The sequence below is a fragment of the Macrotis lagotis genome, chromosome 8 (genome assembly GCF_037893015.1).
Source record: "Macrotis lagotis isolate mMagLag1 chromosome 8, bilby.v1.9.chrom.fasta, whole genome shotgun sequence".
NCBI lineage: Eukaryota > Metazoa > Chordata > Mammalia > Peramelemorphia > Peramelidae > Macrotis > Macrotis lagotis.
Window position 1 is genome coordinate 117349132 of NC_133665.1, and position 16261 is coordinate 117365392.

The following is a 16261-nucleotide window of genomic DNA, read 5'->3' on the forward strand; positions in this document are numbered from 1 at the left end:
ATTAATTGCTGATCTGACAGCTCTCCCTCATTAAAAGTTTTTTCTTTCTTTTTTTTTAAGATTGGCTTCAATTCTGTTTCCACCTAGACATCAGATATATATGTGCATATTAAAAAGTTAGGAAGTATAGCCTCTTAAATAGATTCTCAAGAAGTCTTAGGGCTGCAATGTGTCAGTTTAATTTCCTTTTATCATCTCATTAGGGAGACTCCTAAATTGGCACAACCATGCTCTGGTTCACTGCTGCCAGAAATGAAAGAATTTGCCTTCTTGGCATCATTCTGCTTGCTCTCCTAGGATATTTTATGCTGCTTCCAAAGAGGACAGGGAAATCCCAATGGGAGAGGGTGACAGTGTCATATAATACAATTTACTCATAAGCCTAGGATTCCCACTGCATCTATTGACATAGCCCTCTCCTATGATAAAATTATTTTTGGTCATCTGAACCCTTCCTTTTATAGAAATCTGACTTGGGTTTAAAACATTTATGCTGTCTGACAACCAGAAAGGAGGTAGATACTTTAACTTAAGGCTTAAATTGACCTTTCTGTAATTTCTACATATTTGATACTTTTATTTTATGTATTTATTTATTTAGGTTTTTGCAAGGCAAATGGGGTTAAGTGACTTGCCCAAGGCCACACAGCTAGGTAATTATTAAGTGTATGAGGCCAGATTTGAACCCAAGTACTCCTGACTCCAGGGTTGGTGCTCTATCCACTGTGCCACCTAACTGCCCCTATTTGATGCTTTTAGATGGATGACTGCTCTCCACCTTTGCTTTATTTTAGGATATTTATGGTAGAAGAATTATAATTCCAAAGAAGAAATACAATATTATAAATATAAATTGGGGAAAATTAAGCAGAATTTTTTATGCAAACACTAAGGTACTCACATGAGTCAAAAGGATGGCATTACACTCAAAAACTGCTAATAAAATAATATACCATATTAATAGAATTACTGTCTATAGAAAATAAATTTTTTTTTTTGGTTTCCTAACCAGGTGACCTACAAAGAGATATCTGGACATTACATTTGAACATGGGAAGGACTGATAATACTGGAGTAAGTCCAGGGGAGGGCAACACAGATAGTTGAAAATGTGTCATATTTGCATCCATTGAAGGAACTATGTTTTTTTCAGATCTGGGAGGAAAAAAGACCTGTGATAAGGAAATGAAGATATAGAGGAAAATTTAAATGGAATATCCATAAAGTACGTATTAAAGATGTAAAAAGGGGCTGATTCTTCCATGTGGTTCCATGAAAGAAAAACCTTGAATAATAACTAACAGATCAAGAGGTAGAATTTGTCTTTATAGAAGCAGAATCTATATCTTTAGCATTATTTAAAATGGTATGGATTGTCTTGTGAGGCAGTTCTTTTATACAGAGGAGGTCACCAAGTGGATGCTGACTGGTTACTTGTTGAAGAAATTGAGAACAGGTTTCAAGATTTATATTAGGTATTCACCCTGATCAAGAATTCTTAATCCCTTTGATGGTGCATCATGGTCTGCTTTGGCAGTCTAGTGGTGTCTATGTACCCTCCTTAGAAGAATAGTTTTATGTGTATGAAATACGATTTTCATGGAAACCAAAATTCAAATGCAATTATGTATATATATATATATATGTATATATATATATATATATATATATATATATATATATATAATTATTAATGTTCTTGAGCATCAAGTTAAAAAATCTTTTTGGTAAATGATCTCTCAGGTATCGTCCATGTCTGAGAATCCATAAGTCTTTAGCTCATTCCATCTGACTGGTATTTATTTGAAAGGGGATTGTGGATCAAAAATGTTCCGATAAATGTCTAGCAGGAATCAAGGAGCAATTAAAAGAGGTTGAACTGAATGATCAAGCAAATTAATTTTGTAACTGGGACATAGAGAATTAAGAGGGAATTTGGGGACCCCTTTTTAAGAGCTCCAGAAAATCCAGTGGGAAACATCTGAACAATCAGGGGACTTTATTTTCAAGGACTCGCAGGAGGAATAAAATAAATTGCTTCAGATTTGTGAAACAACACAGAAGAGAAAATAGTAGCCCTGCTTGAGTAGTTTCAGAAAAGAAATGAAAACACATTCGCTTGAGTATATTCTTTTTGTTTAGGGGTTGGGACTATGGGATTTGGTTGTAAAATAGTATAAATAGGCCAAAGAGACTCAATTCCTTGGATGCAGAACTTTGAGTTATATCTCCGTGTCTCTTAGGCTGGGGAACCTTTAGACCATGAACTTGCTACCCCATTTCTGGATTTGGGAAGCTGTTGGGAATAATTAAAGCTTCTAAGAGTATTCAATTTAATTCAAAAAATAAATGCAGAGTATTGAGCATTGGGTTTTTGGGAAACTTGGTGGTCCAAAGACAGAATGCTGAGCCTGAAGTAAGAAAGTCTTATTTTCCTGAATTCAAATCTGACCTCCGATAGTAGCTGTGGGACCCTAGGCAAGACACTTATCTTTGATTGCTTCAGTTTCCCCTCATCTATAAAATGAGCCAGAGAAGGAAATGGCACACTACTACAGTATTTTTTGCTAGGAAAATCCCAAATGGGATCATGAAGCATTGGACCTGACTAAAATGACTAAATGACAGCAGTGTTAACTGAGGATGGAATGTACAGTTTTTCCATTGTCCTATTACATGAATATGATATCTGAGAAGGGAGTACTTAGTCTCAGCTTCTAGAGAAAATGAAGAAGAACAGAGAAGAGTAGAAGATGGAAAGAGCATTAACGCAGATCATATACTTTTGGGGAACGGATGACTGTGGCAGGAGAGCCCTGAAGAAACAACAGGAAAGAGAGTGAGAAGAAAAAGGAATGAGTTGAAAAGTGTCAATATACAAAAACAAATCCTCTCATTTGATGAACAACCTTCAAACAAGGATGGCAATTTTTGCTCTTTATTCCCCCACAGGTGCTTAGCTCAGAATCTGGCACATATTAAGTATTTAAATACTTATTGACTGGAAAATTCCCTAGAAAGCTAGCTTGGGTCAACAAAATTGTAGTAGAGCTCAATTGACAGTGTATAGGTCAATTACTAAATTATTATATGCAAATAAATACGTTCCATATTTTGAAAGCTTGTGATATTGAGTTCTTGGGGAAAGGTGGGAAAGTTGGGCTATTCTAAGACAGTGTAACTTAGGAGTTTCTAGATTCCACCTGGATGAGACCAGTTCTCCTTCCTTCTATTTTTGGGAAAGATGCATATAGCTGGCTTTATTTCTTTGTAGCATAATCAATTTCAACTGGAGAAGATTTTTGTTATATATTGCATTATTGTTGATAAGATTAGGGAAGAACATAATAAACATCCTCAAATATTTGCAATATTATTATTATGAAAAACAATAATTAGAATTATTCTCCATTATTCAATTGGACAGGAAAAGTGGATGAAACATAGAGACATATTTCAGTTTAGGATTAAAAGAAATCATAATTAGAACTGTCTGAAAATAGAATGAATTTCCTTAATGGCATATCATAAATTTTGTTTTTATGGAGTTGGAAGTAATCTTAGCATTCATCTAGTTCAATACCTATCTGAAAAATGTTTTCCAAAGTTTGCCTGACAAAATCCAATGAGGGAGGCCTTGCTAATCTTAGAAGTATCCCATTTCCTTTTTAGATCACTTTAGTTGTTAAGTAGTACCCAACCTGGAGAGGAATGATAAAAGGTTCCATTTAGGCTTGAAGATTTTTAGTTCATATAAGCTAACAGAATATTCTCCAACTTTTTAAAGGGTCTTAGTGGTCAGTCTGAAGTTTTGGTTTTAAGTCTCAGCTCCCCTTGCTAGTTATGAGACTTCTTAGAACCTTGATTTCCTTTAATGTAGAGTGTGAATTAAAAATGCATGCTTTATTTCATTCAAAGGGTTGCTGTGAAGATGGAAAACTTTAAGGTTACTATATAAATAAGAATTATCAGCTTCCTAATTTCAACTCAAAGGCTTATAATAATGTGACCAACACCACTCTGTTGCCTGTGGCCTATTCATTACTTTCAACATTCATTCAATTTTGATTTCAGTTCCTCAAACTCTAGACCATAATTTTACATTTTAAATAGATAATAGGCCTTCTTGTAACTTTTGAAACCCTATTCTGAAAGAAAATGAACCAAATCAGACACGGAACACAGTAGGACTTACTTTCCAAAAAACTATGATGACTTCACTAGAGCTCTAGAAAAAACAATTCTTTATGGGAGAAACTGAGTGAGATTATTTCTTCCTTTGAAAAATCACTCATAGATCTAGCCAAGAAAAATTAATTTTCAGTACATTCTTTTAATTAGGTTTCACAGATTCTTCACTGGGAAAGATCATTTATTAGCAACTAATATTTTTCATTTTTTTCAAACTTTAAGAAAAATAATGTATATCTTTGAAACAAAATGATCTTAAAACAAGAAAATACATCATTATTGAATGTTTTTAATGGAATATTTAAATTATAGAATTCATATGCCTTAAAACTCATGTAAGCCAATATATTCATATGATAAATAAGGAAAATGGGTCAGTCAGTTTAATTGATCTTTCTAAAGGTTATGAATTCTGGTGTTTTTAGTACCCTTTCCATCTTGTCAAGGTACAGACAAGAAATTTCCTTTCCCTAATCCTCTCCCTTAATCCAGTAGAGAAGGAAATAGTCAACAAAAGGGAATAGAAATGTAACCACTTCTTGAGTTCCATTATTGCCAGTGAAGAATCACTCTGAATGCAGGTGAAAAGAAAATAGAGATTTATTAAAGAAGTTACAAAACAAAAAAGTGATAGGTAAAGAGAGAGACAGAGAAAAAAGAACAGTCAACCAGAGTTGACTGGGCCAAAGGTCCAGAATTCCCTTCCCTGACCACAATTAGGTAGATGGTTGAAGACTGAGATCAGGATACAAATTTTACAATAAACAATGAAACAATGGTCGTCGATTTACATCTCAATAGCAGGAAACCACCCATTTGACAAGATTTAACAGAATTTAAGATAACATTTGGTTTCTGCCACATTTATACTTCTCTACATCTTTTCCCTGCATCAGGAGAACCTTAAAAGGTAACTTGTCATCTTACTTAAATATAACTCCCTTAGAGAATTACAATCTTATTCCCAAGTAGGTCCAGATCCTTGGAGAAGGAATACATTGGGGAAACAGTATCCAAAGATTTTGAGGAGTTGATTCCACTAAAGCTAGTGAGGTATTATGAATACACTAAAGAAAAACTAAATCTACCCAAAGAATTGATCATGGTCATTCTTTTCACCATTGTCATGGTTAGCATTCATTTTATGCTTTAAGGTTTGCAAAGCACTTTACATAAATTTCGTTTCATCCTCACAACAACCCTCAGTAGGGCTTAGTAATTGTATTCAAATGCTGAACTGCATTGAAGAAAAAATACATTGCTTTGAAAATAGGAACACATGAAATTGAAATGGTATTAAACTTTTATTTAACCCCAACTTTCACTAATACAATCACATTAATAAGGGAGACCATATGTTCATGTCTGTCAGAAATACAGATGGAAGAAGCCATCCAAACATTTCTTGGATCAGAGGGGCATGATTTCAAAAGCTGTTAAATAAAACAAAAGAAAAAATAAATTTCAAAAAGCATCTCAATCTCTCAGGTACATTTAAAAAATAGGACTAACACTTTAAATTTAAGAAGTATGTAGAAAAGAATTCCTTTTTAAAATATCAATCAAAAATTACCAAGGCCAGACAAGACTGGAGTGCATTCTACATTCCCAAGAAAGCCATCCCTGGGAGCAGAGCTTTTGATCAAGGACATAAAGTCCACATTTCTATTTCTTATAAGAATAATGAAAGAAATATCACTTGGTGTCATAGCAATCTCTACCTTTTATTTTTAACAGAAAAAAAAGTTTGTAATAGCAAACTTTCTGCCTTTAATGTTTTTCTCAAAACTTTTCTTTTTTTCCTTAATAAGTCCAAACTATTTAAGTGTCAGAGTAGCCCCAGTTCCTCCTTCTGATATCTTTATTGTGTTTGCAAGTTTCAATTTTCTTCAACTTCACTGCACCTTGACAAGCTGCTTGTAATATTTGCCATACCACCTAGCTTTTTTCCCCAATAAACTCTAAGAGAAAATCCCATCAAGTCCTGGAGACTCAATGGGTTTTCATTTTGTTAAATTGGTAAATTCTCCTGCATCAGTGACCAGGAAATTAAGTTGGTAGGCTGTATATATAAACAATGTCAGATAGAGTTGTTTCATTGAAGTAAATACCTCAAAGGTGACTTCACTTATTTTAGCCCTGGTGGCTGTGTTGTTCCCTTTGCTTCTCTATCTCTATAATGCTAATAGCTTTCTTCCCAGGACTTTTTCCTTTGTTGACTGTTTAGGAAGAAGAGATAGTAACACTTTAAAAAGAATCAGTTAGACTTTTGTTTAATAGTGACTAGCTCAATTCAGTAATCACAACAACAACAATAATAATGATAAATTAAACACCTTTTAAGTCCAAGATGCCACACTCAGAAATGGGGTTATGTTAATTAAAACAAAGTAGCTCTACACTCAAGAAACTTATACTCTGTCAGGAAGTTTAAGTCTAAACTTATACTCTGTCAGGAAGTAAGTCTTTTGAGGTTTCTTCCTTTCTTCCAAAATGTTCCAGAGAAAAATTTACAGTGAAAATCATGCAACAATACTTTGAAGTTCAACATAAGAGAAATTCAGAGAAAAAAGGCCAGGAAGAAACCAAAAAAGAAGTGTTAGGGAAGACTCAAAAATGAAGGGAATCATTAAATCAAAACTTAGAATAACAGTAATAGTAAATTACATGCATAATATGTAGTAATACTATGTGTTTTAGAAAAAACTTTCTTCTTTCAGTGAATAAAACAGTAGAAATAATTCTACTAAAGAAAAAACAAAGGCTGATCATCTAAAAAGATGATGTTGCACAGGCAGGAAATTCATTGATTATTTTCGATTTGAAATAGACAAAAAAGTTTGGGACCCTTGTAGTAATAAAGGGCAAGAGAACAAAATCAGACCATCTGAGTTTGAATTCTGACTCTGGCATTTATTTCTTGTGTAATCTTGGACCAATCATAGTCACTCTCCAGGGTAGCAATTTTCTTGTTTATAAAATGAAGAGTGTACTGAATTACCTCTCTGGTTCTTTTGTTCTTTAAATCTATGATCTTACAATATTATTTTAAAGAAAACTATGCATTAAGTCATTGTGCTCCAAGATTAACATTCAAGAATGACAAGGAGGGTCAAATAAATTTATTTTTAAAAATCTATATTAAGGAAATGAAGATCATAAGATAGAGGAGTTGGTTTTTTCTGCACTTTTAATTATAACTAATAATGGAGAGAAAGCCAAATTTTTAAAAAAGTAATAATATGAAATCAATACCTAGGATAAGTAAGGGGAGGTTAAGATATAAAGTAATTGCTCTGATATGTTCAAATGGATACCAAGTTCAGATGGACTACAAACTTTAATATCAAAAGCTCATAAAGAAGTTTACTGAACCACTTTCAAGGAGTTTTGAAACTTCATATAGAGGCAGAGTTAAGATGATGAAGAGAAGCTAGGAAACTTCTGGAAGTTTTCTTGAAACAAGTTTAAATGAAGTCTCTAAACAGACTCTAAGTGACAGAACCCACAAAAAGACAGGGTGTAAAAAAACTTTTCAGCTCTAGATATCTTGGAGGAATTTCAAAAAAGGTGGGGAACTAGAAGTTACAGCACAGATCAGTAACTAAAATGTCTGAATCTGAGTTCAGTAGGCTAGTGGAACAACAGATCAGAAGTGAGGACCCTAACCCTAGCCCAGAAGGCAAACTTTGAGCCTTAAAATATTGGGTTGGGCTACCCTAATGCAGAGAGCAAACCATGAGCACCTGAGATTCCAGCGCAGAAAGTCAGGGACCAGATTCCCAGCATCCACAAACAACAACAAAAACAACAAAGAGTCGACAATAAAACCCAAACTTGGAATTATATTCCTTGTACCCCATCCCCCAATTAATTTTCAAAATGAGGAAAACAAAAGAAATCAAAACAATAAGAGTGCTAATCATAGAAAGCTACAATACAGACAAGGAAGATGACAATGCCAAATGCCACTTCAGGAGAGGGAAGCAGTGACAAAATGCCTACATGTGAAGCCTCAAAGGGGATTTGGAATGGTCTCAAATGCAAAAACTTTTCTTGGAAGACAACTCCTTTAAAAGTAAAACTGACCAATAGGAAAAGGAAACACAAAAGGTAACTGAAGAAAATAAATCCTTAAAATTAGAACTGTATAAGCAGAAACTAATGACTGTATGAGACATGAGGAATCCATTAAACAAAACCAAAAGACTGCAAAAATTGAAGAAAATGGAAAGTATCTCTTAAGAAAAAATGACTGACTAGGAAAATTTATTTATGAATTATTTATGAGTTTATGAATATGAATTATTATAATACCTTGAAGCTATGCTTACAAAAAGAGCCAGGATAATATCTTTCAAGAAATTATAAAGGAAAATTAGCTAATATCCTATAAAAGGAGACAAAATAGTCCTTGAAAGAATCTACCAACCACCTGCAGAAAGAGATCCCAGAATAAAATCTCTAAGGAATACTATACCAAATTTCAGAACTATCAGGCAAAAGAAAATAAGGTAAGCATCCAAAATGAGGCAATTCAAATATCAAGAATCCAAAGTCAGGATTAAGCAGGATTTAGCAGATTTAACATTAAAGGATCAGAGGGCCTGGGATATGACATCCAGGAGGGCAAATGAGCTTGGATTACAACCAAGAATTGACAATGCTGTAAAATGTAGTTTATTCTTTCAGAGCAAAAAGATGGATATTACTTAACAAAATAGGGGACTTTCAAACTTAACTGATAAAAAGACCAGAACTAAACAGAGAATTTGATTTTTAAATACAAGACTCAAGAGATGCATAAACAAATTAAAACATCTCTGAGGTACCACTTCACACCTCTCAGATTGGTCAATATGACTGGAAAGGATAATAATCAGTTTTGGAGGGCATGTGAGAAAACTGGGACACTAATACATTGCTGCTAGAGCTGTAAATTGATCCAACCATTCTGGAGAGCAATTTGGATTTATGTCCAAAGGGCAATAAAATGTGTGTACATGTTGGTCCAACAATACCACTCCTGGGTCTGTATCCTGAAAAGATCATGAAAAAAAGGATAAAAATTCTACAAGTACAAAAGTATTCATAGCAGCCCTGTTTATGGTGGCAAAGAACTAGAAATCGAGGGGATGCCCATCAATTGGGGAATGGCTGAACAAATCATGGCATATGTTTGTGATGGAAACCTATTGTTCTGGAAGAACTTCAGAAAAGTCTGGACAGATTTAATGAATTGATGCTTAGTGAAATGAGCAGAATGAGAAGAACATTATATACACTAACAACTACATGTGGTGATAATCAACCTTGATGGACTTGTTCATTTCAGCAATTTTAATCAAAGAAAAATTTAAAAGATTTGTAATGAAAAATACCATCCATATCCAGAAATGGAATTGTGGAGTTTAAATGAAGAGCAAAGCTTATTATCTTCATTTTTTAAAAGTTGTCTTATGTATTGTGTCATCTTTTTTCTTTCCAATGTTTTCTTTCTTCTGTTTGGATTTGAGTCTTCTCTAATAATGTGATCAATATGGATCTATATTTAGCATAGTTATAAATGTAGAGCCTATATCAGACTACTTTCTGTTAGGGGGAGGGAAGAGAGGGAGGGAGAAAAATTGTAATACTTAATCTCTTGAAAAAATTATTAGTAAAAAACTACTGCTGCATGTGATTGGAAAAACAAAATCTTTTTAAAAGAGGCATAAAAACATAAAAGGAAAGAAAAAACTTAATCAAAAAAGACTAAACTGTTTACATCAATGTAGGGGAAGATAATATGTAACTTTTGAGAATTGTATTCCTGTTAGAACTGAAAGGTATATATTTAGAGGTGTGGGATAAGACAGGGAAAAAGCAATTGAGACATAAAAAAAGGACTTTACTGGGAGAAGGAGGAGGCAGAAGAGGGTAAATTACACCACATGAAGAGTGACAAAAGACTTATTATAGTAGAAGGAAAGAAAGGAGAGGTGAACATTGAGTGAATAATACTTGCATCAGATTTTACTCAAAGAAGAAATAACATAATTCACAATTGGGAATGTGTCTTACTCTACAGGAAAGTTGGAGAGGAAGGGGGAAAGAAAGAGGAAGGAAGGTCTGCTAGAAAGGAGGGAAAAAGTAAAAGAGAAAATGAAGAAGAAAAGGGGGGGGGTAGATAGAAGGGAAGGTTTATTGAGGAAGGAGACAAAACCAAAACAGTGATGAAGAGGGAAAGGGGAAAAGAGAGACTAAAGTACAAACAGCGGGAAGCTAAGAAGGAAAGAAATAGAGAATTAATAATCATAACTATGAATGTGATAAACTGGAAGCAAATAGTATAGTGGCTTAAAAACCAGAATCCCACAATATTTTGTTTATACATTTGAAGCAGAGAAAAACCCACAGAGTAATAGTAAAAAACTGGAGCAGAACATAATATTCTGCAGCTGAAGATAAAAGAAAAAAGCAGGGAAGAAATCCTGATCTTAGACAAAGCAAAAAACAAAAATATATACAATTAAGTGGAATAATGAAGGAAATCACATCTTCTTACAAAGATATCATATGCAATGAATTTATATAATATCAATAATATATATATATATATATATATATATATATATATATATATATATATATATATACAGTGTCCAAAATCATAGAAGAGTTAAATAAGTTATAGAAAAACACAGATAGTGGGGTGGGTCCTTAACCCTCTCTGCTCTAAATCTAACCACAAAATAAACAAGAAAAAATTAAGAACAAAACTAAAGAATAAAGAATAAAACTTTAGAAAAGTTAGACATGATGAATCTCTGAAAAAAAAAATGGAATGGGGATAGAAAAGAATATACCAGGGCGGCTAGGTGGCATACTGGATAAAGCACCGGCCTTGGAGTCAGGAGTACCTGGGTTCAAATCTGGTCTCAGACACTTAATAATTACCTAGCTGTGTGGCCTTGGGCAAGCCACTTAGCCCCATTTGCCTTGCAAAAAAAAAAAAACCCAAAAAGAAAAGAATATACCTTCTTTTCTGAGGTACATGGCACCTAACAAAAATGGATCCTCAGGCATAAAACCTCACAATCTATAATAATAATAATAATAATAATATAATGTTTGTCTTTTGCTCATGAAGACCATGACATCAGGTGGGTGATACCATGACAAATCTATGAATTTTATATGAGTGGGGAGAGGGACTGCATTAAGTCATCAGACTCACTTTCTCTTCCAGAGCCATCTAGATTCAGTGGTCACATATGAATCAGGATGACTAGAGATGTTACTGCGTATGAGGCAGTCAGGGCTAAGTAACTTCTCTGAGGTCACACAGTGAGAGTTAAGAGTCTGGTCCTCCAGACTTCATGACCAGTGCTCTATCCACCGTGTCTACCTGCCCAATCTTCAAAATCAAATACAGAAAGACAAAAATATTAAATGCATCCTTTTCAGATAATGATGCACTAAAAATCACATGTAATAAAGAGCTATGAAAAAAGACTAAAATTAATTGATAACCCAATCTTAAAGAATGAGTGGATCATACCTATAAAAAAAGAATGAATGGATCAAACAATAGATCATAGTAATAATCTGACAAAAACAATAATCACACAATATATAAAAATTTGTGAGATAAAATCCACAATTGACTAGGGAAAATTAAAATCTCTAAAATGCTTACATGAATATGAGAGGGAACAAGGAGAGCAATGATTTGGGCATGTAAATAAGAAACTAGAAAAAATTTTAAAAGCCTATTTAAATAGCAAATTAGAAATTCTGAAAATCGAAGGAGAAATAAATAAAATTCAAAGTAAGAAAACCATAGAATTAGTAAATAAAACAAAGAGCTGACTTTACTAAAAAAGATATATGAACTTTTGGATAATAAAGGAAAAGAAAACAAAGTACTAGTCTCAAAAATGAAAAGGTTGAACATACCACCAATGAGGAAGAAATTAAAATAATAATTTATAGCTATTTTGTCCAATTGTATAACAATAAATCTGATAATCTAAGTGAAATGGACAAATATTTACTAAAATTTTCTGCTAGATTACCAGAAGAGGAAATAAAATACTTAAATAACCCCATTACAGAAATAGAAATTGAACAAGCCATCAATGAACTCCCTAAGAAAAACCCTTAAGCACCAGATGTTTTACAAGTGAATTCTACCAAACCTTTGAAGAGCAATTAATTCCAATTTTATATAAAATATTTGAAAAAATAGGAAGCTCTGCAAAATTTCTTTTATGATATCACTATGGTTGGAATATATAAACCAGTAAAAGACAAGAGAAAGAAAGAAAATTATAGACCAGTTTCACTAATGAATATTGATGAAAACATTTTAAATAAAATATTAAAAAAGAAATGACAGCAAGTTTTCACTACAATAATATATTATGATCAGTAAGAAATTATATTAAGAATTCAGGGAATAATATTAATAATAACCAGCTTAAATGACAAAACAAAACTGAAATCACACCATGCTGATATAGATGCTGAAAAAGGTTTTGACAAAATACAGCAACTGTTTCCTATTTAAAATGCTAGCGGGGGGGGGGGGGGGGGGGGCAGCTAGGTGTCCCAGTGGATAGAGCACTGACCCTGGAGTCAGGAGTACCTGAGTTCAAATCCGTCCTCAGACACATAATAATTACCTAGCTGTGTGGCCTTGGGCAAGCCACTTAACCCCATTGGCCTTGCAAAAAAACCAAGCCAAGCCAAAACAAAATGCTAGGGAGCATGTAAATAAATGGAATTTTCCTTAAAATGATAAGCATGAATGAGCATTATAAACAATGGAGATAAGTTAAAAGCATTTTCAATAAGGTTAGAGGTGAAAAGGATGACTATTATCACCATTATTATTCTATATTGTACTAGAAATGAAAGCTTTAGCAATAAGAAAAATGAATTGAAGGACTTAGAATACCCAGTGAGGAAACAACTCACACTCTTTGCAAATGATAGAGAATCGGAGACAATCAAATAACAACTTTAGCAAAATACAAGGATCTAAAATAAACCAACATAAATCATCAGCTTTTCTAAATATCACCAACAAAGCCCAACAGCAAGAGATAGGAAAGAAAATTTTTATTAAAGAAGCTGTAAACAACATAAAATATTTGAGAATTTACTTCCCAAGATAAACCCAGAGACCATATGAACACAGTTACAAAACACTTTTCCCACAAATAGAAGCAGTCCTTAACAATTGGAGAAATGTTAATTGTTCATGGGTAGGATTAGTTTAATACAATACAAATAACAATTCTACTTAAGTTAAATTACTCATTCAGTGCCATATCAATCAAGCTACCAAAAATTATTTGTTAGAAATAGAAAAAAATAACAAAATTCATATGGGAAATAAGAGATAGGAAATATCAAGGGAATTAATGAAAAAAATGCAAAGGAAGGTGTCCTAGCTGTACTCTATAAGAAATAGGATAAGGATCTGTGGAACAGATTATATATAAAAGAAACAGTAGCAAATAACTATTAGTAAATGATTATAGTAATCTCTACTGTTTGATAAGCCCAAAGGCTCCAGCTTCTGAGAGTTCACTATTTGACAAAATATATATATATATATATATATATATATATATTCAAAGAAATCTATGAAAATTATGATTACAAAATAAGGGAAGCACCCAGAGGGGAAAACATGGATCAAACTTAATGTTCATATGTTATCTTCTATCACTTCAATTTTTTTTATTTTGTTAGTATGATCATTTCCACAATGTCTTAGTATGGCAGAAAATAGACATAGCCCAACATCTCACACCCTATGTCAAGATAAGGTCAAAATGAGTATAGGAGTTAGAAAAAAAGAGTGATACCATACACCAATTAAGAGAATAAGAAAGAGTTTATTTGTCAGATCTATGGAGTGGGAGGAATTTATGACCAAACTAGAGAAAGAAATTTACAAAATGGATAATTTTGATTACTTTAAATCACAAAGATTTTTCAAAAATAAAACTAATGTAAACAAGATCAGAAGTAACACAGAAACCTGGGGAACAAATTTCACAGCTAGTATTTCTGATAAAGGACTAATTTATAAAATACATATATTCAAATATACAAGAATACAAGTCATTCTCCAATTGCTAAATGGTCAAAGGATATGGATAGGAAGTTTTAAGATGAAATTAAAATTATCTATAGTCATATAAAAGTTCTCTAAATCATTATTGATTAGAAAAATGCAAATTAAAACAATTCTGAGATAGCACCTCACACCTATCAAGATTGGCTAAAATGACATAGAAGTTAAACTAACAATGTTGGAGAGGATAGGAAAACTAGAACATGATTGTACTGTTGAGGGAGTTATGAACTATGTTAGAGAGCAATTTGGAACTCTGCCCAAAGGCAAATAAAACTCTGCATGCACTTTGATCTGGCAATGCATCTGCTAAGTCTGTTTCCCAAAGAAATCATAAAAAAGGGAAAAGACATACATGTACCATAAAAATTATAGCAGCTCTTTTCTTTTGTAGTGACAAAGTACTGGAAATTGAAGATATATACATCAATTGGGGAATGACTGGACTAATCACGGTAAATGAATTGTGATGGAATATTATTGTAAAAATGGGCAGGCTTCAGAAAAGTTTGGAAAGACTTACATGAAATGATGCTGAGTGAAGTGAACAGACCAGAACACTATATATATGTACAGCAAAATGGTGAGATTATTAACTATGATGGACTCGGCTCCTCCCCCCAGTTCAGTAATTAAGGACAATTCTAAGAGACTTGTGATGGAAAATATCATTTGGCATCGAGAGAAAAGTCTATGGAGACTGAATGTTGATCAAAGCAAGGTATTTTCACTTTTTAATTTTTATTTTTAATTTTTTTAATTATATTTTATTTTTCCCAGTGATACACAATAGTTATAAAACACTTCTCAAGAATTAGAAATGGAGTGAATACCCATCAATTGGGGAATGGCTGAACAAAATGTGGTATATGTACATTATGGAACACTATTGATCTATTAGAAACTAGGAGGGAAAGGAATTCAGAGAAGCCTAGAGGGATTTGCATGCACTGATGCTGAGCCAGATGAACAGAACCAGAAGAACATTTTTCACTATAACAGCAACATGGGGTTGATGATCAATATTTTTTAAATTTATTTATTTATTCTTATTTTGTACAAATAATGTTTTTTATACATTACTAAAATATTCTTGTTTAAGAGTAAACATAATACCCCTCCCCCCCAAGAAAATATAGACCCACATAAGCAATAAAGTAAAGGGGAGAGAGAAAAAATTAAAATTAAAATAAAAAATAATAATAATAATTGTAGGTATGGCCAGGTGGTGCAGTAGACTGAGCACCAACCCTGGAGCCAGGAGCACCCGAGCCCAAATCCAGCCCCAGACACCCAACAATCACCCAGCTGTGTGACCCCAAGCAAGCCACCCCAAACCCATTGCCCTACAAAAACCAAAAAAAAAAAAGACCCAAAATAAAACAAAATAGTAATAATAATAGTAGGAGCCAGTGGGTGGCAGACAGATCATTGTCCCTTGAGCCAGGACCACCCAGGTCCAACTCTGGCCTCCGATACACAACAATCACCCAGCTGTGCAGCCCCAGGCAGGCTACTCAGTCCCATTTGCCCTGTAACTCCCCCTGGAAAATAATGATAATAAAAAATGTGCTTCAGTCTGTGTTTCAACACCACCAACTCTGTTGCGGGTGTATCACCTTCTTTAGGATAATTCCATCACAAAAGTTACTTTCATATTTTTCCACCATTGCCATTGCTGATTGCAACTCCCTCCCTTCCCATTTCTCCACTACCATGTACTATATTTTCTCTCTCCTTTCACTCTGACTCTGCTGTAGGGTCGCTGAGTGGCACAGCAGACAGATCCCTGGTCATGGAGCCAAGAAGCCCTGAGCCCCCATACCACTCCTTAGGCCCAGCATCCACCTGGCCCTATGGTCCTGGAGAGGCCATCCAATCCCAGCCCCTTGCAAGAAGTAAAAAAGAAAATGTGTTATATCTGATCACTCTCCC

General features: G+C 33.7%; 2 long non-coding RNA genes across 4 annotated transcripts in view; one reads left to right on the forward strand and one right to left on the reverse strand.

Moving 5' to 3' along the window:
* Nucleotides 1-1243, forward strand: part of LOC141496117 (uncharacterized) — a 49134-nt gene extending 47891 nt beyond the window's left edge. For all 3 annotated transcript variants that reach the window (XR_012470941.1, XR_012470940.1, XR_012470939.1), the window contains exons 3-4: nucleotides 1013-1074; nucleotides 1154-1243. This is a non-coding gene — a long non-coding RNA (uncharacterized LOC141496117). The remainder of the gene's footprint in view (nucleotides 1-1012; nucleotides 1075-1153) is intronic.
* A 4245-nt stretch (nucleotides 1244-5488) lies between these two features.
* The window catches only part of LOC141496116 (uncharacterized), a 120256-nt gene continuing 109483 nt past the window's right edge, over nucleotides 5489-16261 (reverse strand). The window contains exon 4 of the long non-coding RNA XR_012470938.1: nucleotides 5489-5624. This is a non-coding gene — a long non-coding RNA (uncharacterized LOC141496116). The remainder of the gene's footprint in view (nucleotides 5625-16261) is intronic.